The sequence below is a fragment of the Sciurus vulgaris genome, assembly GCF_902686455.1.
Source record: "Sciurus vulgaris genome assembly, chromosome: 1".
NCBI lineage: Eukaryota > Metazoa > Chordata > Mammalia > Rodentia > Sciuridae > Sciurus > Sciurus vulgaris.
Window position 1 is genome coordinate 84,046,380 of NC_136461.1, and position 8,611 is coordinate 84,054,990.

The window sequence follows — 8,611 nt, forward strand, 5'->3', positions numbered from 1 at the left end:
TATTGTGAATGGGGTAGTTTTTCTTATTTCTCCAGCATTTGACCCAGTTATGCCACTCCTCAGTTTATACCCAAAGGACTTAAAATCAGCATACTTCAGTGGTGTGGCAAAGTCAATGTTTATAGCTGCTCAATTCACAATAGCTATGGAACCAACCTAGGTACCATTCAATAGATGAATGTATAAAAAAAGTTACATGTACATTTGATGGAATATTACTCAACTTTAAAAAAGAATGAAATTTCAACACTTGCCAGTAAAGGTATGTACCTAGAGAATATAATGTTAAGTGAAATAAGACAATTCCAAAAAGCCAAAGGCCAAATTTTTTCTTTCATATGCGGATGTTAATTCACAGTGGGGGGGGGGGGTGGTTGTTAGAGAAGAATAGTTACTTTAGGTAGAGGGGAGTGAAGAGAGGGGAAGGGATATGGGGATAGGAAGGATAGTAGAATGAAACAGACATTATTTCTTTATGTACATAGATGACTGCATGACTGATGTGATGGTACAACATGTACAATCAGAAAAATGAGAAATTATACCCCATTTATGTTCGATATATCAAAGTGCATAAATGCATTCTATTGTCATTTATAACTAATTAGAAAAAACACAAAAGTTAACGAAGGGAGAAAGAAAGAGTATCAAAGGAAATAAATAAGAGAAATACATACATATGTAAGTATATATATAATGCAAAATTTTTAAAAATTTAAAATAAAAATAAAAGAATACACAACTGAAACATACTAATCAAACATCCTAGTTCTAAAAAACTGATCCATGAAAAAAAGAAGCTTCAAAAATACTAGAAATGAGAAAAAAATATATGGATATTTATAACTGTCCATGAACCATTAAGGTGACGACCATTAAACAGTGAAAAGAAAGAGAGAGAGAGAGAGAGAGAGAGAATCTTGATGAAAATTTAAAGAATTATTTCCATTGGAGCTTAAAGGATTCTCAGCTTCTCTTCTCAGCAGTGTTAGGTGGGGTTGTCTGAAGCATGATGCTCTACCCTCTGGATTACTGGAGTGAGAGAAGTAAACCCATAGGTGGGTTCCCTGGAGGCAGAGTTTAGGTTTAAGTGGGCTCTAGACTCTTTGCTGAATGCCAGTTGTTCTAGGATTTTAAATCAGTACACTTTCAAGACCCAGCAATTGCCAGTCCACTCAGGAAAACTATACCCCAGAGATCTCCCTTGGGATCCATTCATGTGGTAAAGGAGCCAAAACTTAGTTCACTATGTCACCTGTGAACACCACATTTCCTGGTCTCAGGTTCAGTCTCCAAACTGCATGACTCCCATCCCTGCCCTTTCAAATTCCCAGTCAGGTGTATTTCCCCCAGCTGGTCCTACAAGCAACCAGTTTGGAGCAAGAGGGAGAGAGCTGGGTGGGTTTCCACAACCAGTTGTCCTCTGTGTAAACTTCTGTCCACATTTGATTTTCCTCCTTAGGCACACTCTATGTCATGCAGTGCGGGTTTGCCAGGTCTGTATTCCAAGTCGAACCCAGGTTTGCCAGGAATTGGCTCCCCCTCCTGCCAACCCCCATGCCGTGGCTGCAGAATGGTTCCTTCCTCTTTCCTCTGCTCACCACCAGGAGAGATAGTGATTTCTTTCCATCACAAGGGTATTGTGCAGCACACCTTTCAGTTTAATTGGACAATGTCTTTGATCTCTAAACTCTCCATAAGCAGACATTCCTCAGGCCTCCTAAAAATGTGGGTTTCTTCAATTCCCCTACCCCTCCACTTTGCTCACAGAGGGACTGCTCTGGCTGGTACCTCCAGCCAAGGCAGCAGCTGTGGTGCTAAGAATTCCTTCCTTATTTTATTATATCCAACATCCTGGGTCCCTGATTTGCTTTGAATGTCCAGTTTTAAATTGCAGTTAAGTTCCCCACCTTTTTAAATTGCAGTTAAGTCCACCACATTTTTTTTTCTTTGTCCATCCACTTTGCTGAGAAGCTGCCTGTCTGCTTTCTTGGTTTCATACCATGGAGTAGCCAGGAAAGCAACCTTCTCTATTCTGCCATCTTGAAACACCTCTATTATGTGGTTTCTGAGAGAATGCCTACTTGTGTGTTTAAAGTGGATTTCTTGTTATATCTATTCCATCTTTTGGAAGAATCCTTGATTCTGAGGCTGTATGTCTTTTAATAATTCTGGAAAATCCTCAAACTAATATCTAAGGTTCTATGAGAACATTTTCTCTATTTCATTCTCCTTAGACTTTTCTTAAAATGATTTTTTTTTTTTTTTTGGCTGCATTCAGTCCCTCTGCATTGTGTTTTGTATAATATTTTAAATCTTTATTTGATTTCACTAATTATCTCTCAATTTCATGGGTTCTAACTTTGATATCTGAAATTTTCTTCCCTCAAAGTTCTACTCAGTTTTTTTATAAATACATTTAGTCATTTTTTAATAGTACTATGCTATGTTTTTTTTTTTAATCCTTATTGCAGTCTTTATTTCTTTAAACATTCCTAACAATCAAATCTTCATTTGCCTGCTCATATCCTTTGATGTTCACCTCTATATGCTGAAGTCTAATAGTTGGGTGCCTAGAATTGTCTGCCTGAATTAGGTCTCCCCCCCCCCCCCACCGCCAAGGAGCACACTCAGCCCAAGCACAAGGCAAATTCAAAGGATGGAAAAGTTAATATCTCCAGACATGAATGATGGCTGAAAGGTAGGTGAATAAATGTCTGAGCTCCCTTGTCTCTCTGTTGGGATGATTCTGAAACATGTTTTACATTTTCAAAAATAATTCTCAGTAATTTTGACATCCAGTTGTCTATGTTAGAAACTACTACTAACTGGCTACTTTCTCTATTCTAACTAGTTTTCCCAATATTCTACTGGCATATTTTGAGACCATCTACTATGCAAACTACTTGCATTTGAATCCTTCCCTGAGAGTCTGCTTATATTCACCAATTGATATTCTCATTATATGAATCTCTTGTGGGATATATCGACTGTGTTTTTCCCCCACTCCTTATTTATACTTGTGTTGGCTGATTACTGTGCATGTGTTACTTGTCATTTTTGGCATTTTAAATTTTTATTTCAAGTGATTTATCTATGAGATTCTTATAAGGTTTGGGTTGTAGGTTTATCTGAGTTCTCTTAATAGAGATTTTTTTCTTTGTTTCTACCAGTCTTACCAGAGAGTTATGAAGCAAATTATGATTTTTAAACTAAAATTTCCTAAATAATGTGGCATGATTTATTTGTAATTCAGCAAGGTTGAGGGAGCTTGTTCCTCTTGTGTTCCATTAAGTTGGACCTGGTTTTCATAGTTAGCACAAGTCCCCATGAAAAGTGTAGACACTATAACAGCTAGCTGGTAAGGTAGTAGTAGCTGTGGTGGATCCAACAGAAGTGCCTGTTAGGGCTCCCCATGAGGAAACAGTCAAGGTAGAAAGACATGAAAGCCACTTAAACATGTGACAGTACATTAATTGTGCCCAGTGCCTATATCTTAGGTTCCAAGTTAGAGAAGAACATTCTTCTACCTTGAAGCCAGGCTAACATAGACAAAGTATCTTCACTGCTCCGCTTTTTACCGAGGGAAGATGCTTTCAAGTGCCTGGTTTTATTGGGGGATCTCTGTTCCAAGCCTTTGTCTTATAGAGGACTAGGAACTTTTTTCTCCCTTAGAGGTTGCACCGTTATAACCCAAATCTGGCCCCAGTGCAGCAGTACTGTTACCCTAGCCTGTAAATGTGTCTTTCAGCTCTCTTCAGAGTTCTTATTTCTGTAAATTTCTCAGACATTCTTCCATGCCTTGAAAGGGCTTTTAACCAGCACTTTCAGCTGTTGTACTGTGACTCTTTCAGGTTTCTATCACATTCTCAGAAAACAATAAGCATCCTCTTTCAAAGATGCATTTATTTGTGGTTTAGAAAATCTTTAAAATTGAATTCAATACACGCTGGTAGAATAAATATTAATTATAATTGACTTCTAATTTCTTTGTTTTTGTATTTTTCAAATTCCCTATGATGAATTTGTCTTAATTTTATCATCAGAAAAGATTTAAAATATAGATACACATACATACATGCCACTTAAGAACTATGAGACAAATTTCCTTTAATAATGGTGGTTTTAGGCGGCCGTGGAGGCCGTGCGGCAGGGCGGCAGAGCATCCTGGCGGCGCCTGGCCACCGGCAGAGATTAACTGGCCAAAATAGACAAATGGAATTTGCCCTTGCTGTAGAGATTTCATTTTCTTCTCAGTAGTTTACCCGATGAATCAACTTATAAAAGTGTGATTTTGTGACAGGTTAGTGTAAACAGTTGTGCGAGAACCATTTGCCATGGAAGCCAGGGAGCTTGGGAACCCTGCACCCAACTACCATCTCCTCCCTGAGGCCAGCCGGCCCAAGGTAGAAGAAGATGTCAGCTTGCCACCTCAAGTGTCCTCAGAAGCTATGCAACTGAAGAAGGAGATCTCTCTGCTGAATGGGGTCTTGCTGAGTTGCTTGGTGTCTCACTACATTGCTGAGGGTGGCCTCAAACTTGCAATCCTCCTGCCTGAGCTTCCCCAGTCGCTGGGATTACAGGTCTGCTGACATTTGTGAACTGTGCCTATGTCAAGTGGGGCACACGAGTACAGGACACATTCACTTACGCCAAGCTTCTAGCGCTCATTGCCATCATTGTCATGGGCCTTGTTAAACTGTGCCAGGAAATTTGCCTTTGGCCATTGGGATTTCTATGCCAATTGTGATGCTTATCTACATCCTGACCAACGTGGCCTATTACACAGTGCTGAGCATTTCGGATGTCCTTAACAGTAATGCAGTGGCTGTGACATTTGCTGACCAGACATTTGGCATGTTCAGCTGGACCATCCCTATTGCTGTTGCCCTGTCCTGCTTTGGGGGCCTCAATGCATCTATCTTTGCTTCATCAAGGTTATTCTTCGTGGGCTCACGTGAGGGCCACCTCCCAGACCTTCTGTCTATGATCCACATTGAACGTTTTACACCCATCCCTGCTTTGTTGTTCAATCTACCATCACCAGAGTCACCCAGCAACTCTGCTTTTGTGTCCTGACTGAGCTAGATGTAGCTGAAGAGAAAAAGGTTGAAAGGAAAACTGACTAGAGGCCAGAGGTGGCATCCCCTGAGGCCTGGAAACCTGGCCACCTGGGGCCATAGCCACCAAAGTCCAGATAACAAGACTATGGGCCTAACCCTCCTGAATTAAAGGAACCTATTGAGCCACATTCTGTATGGGGACTCAGGGCCAATGCTCACTCATTGGTAAGCTATAGGAGGAGACTCAGGGTTGAGGCTACATGAAGGTGGGGTCCTCAGGGTGGCAGGGAGGTTGGTGAGTAGTGGAATGGTTGTTTAGTTTTGCTCCTGGTGGGTAGGTGCACCCCTGACATACTTACTGTGTAAGTTGCTATGGGGGAGAGGGAGTGCTGGGTTAATGACTGATTGTGGTTCACAGCTATTTGAAATTTGAACCAGGAGTCTCTACAGTGAGCTACTTTAGGGAAGTTCCTTTGACCAGGTTCAACTTCCTGACTTTAGAGGCTCAAAATGCTACCCTGGCTCAGAATTCTTCTCAGGAAATAGGGTTATATTCCTTTTTTGTTTGCTCTTTTTGGAGGCACAGACAGCAAAGCTTTACTTAACTGATGTGGGAACAGTGTCTCCCCTTTCCTGAATTCCACAAGAGAAATACCACTGTGTATTGGAACTTCACACTCAAACAATAAGCTTAATGGGAAGAAGTCTGTTCAGGGTCTCAGCAGTGCCCACTGAAGTTCCCTCCTGTCAAGGTTGACTTCTCTTCACGTATCCATGTGCCTGGGGAGCCACAGGATTTCACCGTACAGATTAGCCTGCTCTTGGAGGTCCTGCCTGTCTGACTGAATTTCCTTGGAACACATGTGCACTTAAACAGTCAAAATCCTTAAGAAAGGAGGCAAGCTTCTGGCTCTGTAATGAGTTGATCTTGGTCACCCACCTACCTGTACCTTCCTACTTGGAACCATGATGCTTTGGTGAAATCTGCAGTCCCAAAACAAGGACTGGGGAAGACCTCATTGTTCTAGCTCTGTGGCTAATTGGACACTGGCACTGCTGTCACCAAATTCAAATTCCAGTATTCCATTATTTATTGATATTTAACCTAGAATACCGATTCTAGCAAAAGAATGTTCACTGGTGTAAAGGAAATAATAGGCCTGTGTTTAAAAATTCAGATTACCCCAAATTGAGTCTCTCTGCCCTGAGAGATGTCTTAATGTGGTGGAAAGTCAGATTCTGACAATAGATTCTTTGTTCACTTTCACACAATTTTTAGTGAATCTTACCTGGAAAAGTGAACTTTAAGAATTTTTAAAATCATGGACATATACTTTAGTATATAGACAAGTCATGTGTTACTAGCAACTGGCTCAGGTCCAACAAGTAGAGATGAACAAATTCATGAGTCAGAAGTCCAGTAATACTGACATTTTTGAAGGATAATCCTTTATTTTATCAAAACCTTAGGTCATTGTAGTTGACACAAAGTTAATCTCTGGGTTTCTGGCATAAAGTTTAAGAGGGCTGAAATATTCTGGAATTCAGGAGGGTCACCTGAATTCTATCAGCTATCACTAATTTGGGGGAACATCTTATGGACCCAAGTCATCAAATAACTTGTTTCTCTCAGAAAGGGTTGGTGTGAGGGACTGCTGTGCAGACCCAAGCAAACCCACCCTGGTGCTGGAAGTAGTCATTTTCTTTTTCTGAGAACCTCACATCCTGGCTTCTGTCCCTGGCACCAGGCTTTGTTTACACTCTAGGCTGCCTCGGTGTGGGTCACAGGGATAGTGCACTCCTCTCCTGCCCACCTTCCCTTGCCCCTGAGGCCTTGCAGGGCTGCCGTCTCAGGAAGCACTTGGTGGGACTTCTGTTTTCTCCCTCTGGAGATCAGTGAAGACTCTGGGGAAAAAGCTGCTTCAACCTCAATCTGGCACCTCAGCTAACTTTCAAGAGTGGAAAGCAACAAATTTTGGTGCTTAAGCTGGGCCACTAGACCAGGCCAGAACAGCAGGTTTGGCCTAACTGGATCTTCCTTCATGGCTGCGTTGGATTATATAAACTGTTCTGGCATGCCACCAGACACTGTCATCTTGGGCCCAGAAGAACTTGTTGGCTTGGCACATCCCATGAACATCTTGTCCTTAGATTTTGGAATTGGTCAACACTGAAGATAAGAACTATGAGGCAATTCCCTTCTGACCATTCTTCACCAAACTGACCCCTGTTGCAGACAAGGGAATAACCCTGGACATATACTTGGTAAATAAAGTTTTAGGGGAGCATGAAAAAAAAAAAAATGGTGGTTTTAATCAGAAATGTTGGTCTACACCAGTAGTTCCTGACCTAGGCTGCACAGTAGACTAGAATGTAGAGATGTTTAAGAAATAGTAATGACAGGGCTTCATCCTCAAGGAATCTGATTTTATTGGCCTTAGATGAAGCTCACACATGGATATTTTCATAAGCCACTCAGGCTTTCTAACAAGAATTTTATCAACTGTTGAAAACCACTGATGGAGACCCATTTAGAGAAATTCCTGTAAGGAGAGAAGGATGATCAGACTTGGAAAGGACAGGATCAGGTACAGTGCAGAAATTTTACAACTGAGAGTCCACATGCTGCCTCAAATTTGCAATCCAGTTCTTTCCTGCCTCCACAACTACTGGCTCTGATTCCTAACCAGGATCCAGTCTCTTCTTTGAAGTAAAACAGCCCTGCTCTAACTTGACCTACAACTAAGAAAAAAGGCTCCTTCTAGACATGCTACAAGTACTCTTAGCCTCCACCTTAACCTTCTATTTAAAGAAGGGAGTTTTGGTATCTTCCTCTCAGACCAATTTTCTGCCTTGGTAACCAGCATTCCATCCCAGATCCCTCTAAAATTGAAGCTCTAGCTTCCTTTTGCTGGATGCCTTAAAAAGTCCTACATTGCGGTCATTAAGGTTCCATCTCACCCCAATTAGAATGGCAATTATCAAGAATACGAGCAACAACAGGTGTTGGCGAGGATGTGGGGAGAAAGGTACACTCATACACTGCTGGTGGGGCTGCAAATTAGTGCAGCCGCTATGGAAAGCAGTGTGGAGATTCCTTAGAAAACTTGGAATGGAACCACCATTTGACCCAGCTATCCCACTCCTTGGCCTATACCCAAAGGACTTAAAATCTGCATACTACAGAAATACAGCCACATCAATGTTCATAGCTGCTCAATTCACAATAGCCAGACTGTGGAACCAACCTAGATGCCCTTCAATTGATGAGTGGATAAAGAAACTGTGGTATATATATACTATGGAATATTACTCAGCCATAAAGAATGATAAAATTATGACATTTGCAGGCAAATGGATGAAATTGGAGAATATCATGCTAAGTGAGATAAGCCAATCTCAAAAAGCCAAAGGACGAATGATATCGCTAATAAGTGGAGGTTGACACATAATGGGGGGGAGGGAAGGGTTAGAGTTAGGGTTAGGGAGGGGGGCAAGTATAGAGGAAGGAACTACTGTATAGAGGGTAAAGAGGGGTGGGAGGGGTG

The 8,611-nt window shown here is 41.5% G+C and overlaps 1 long non-coding RNA gene across 1 annotated transcript; it reads left to right on the forward strand.

Annotated features, from left to right (window-relative positions):
- The first annotated feature begins 4,135 nt into the window (after positions 1–4,135).
- On the forward strand, positions 4,136–6,093 carry LOC306640868. The gene is made up of 2 exons (XR_013757934.1): positions 4,136–4,487; positions 4,584–6,093. It is a non-coding gene; the product is annotated as an uncharacterized lncRNA (long non-coding RNA).
- The last annotated feature ends 2,518 nt before the right edge of the window (positions 6,094–8,611 follow it).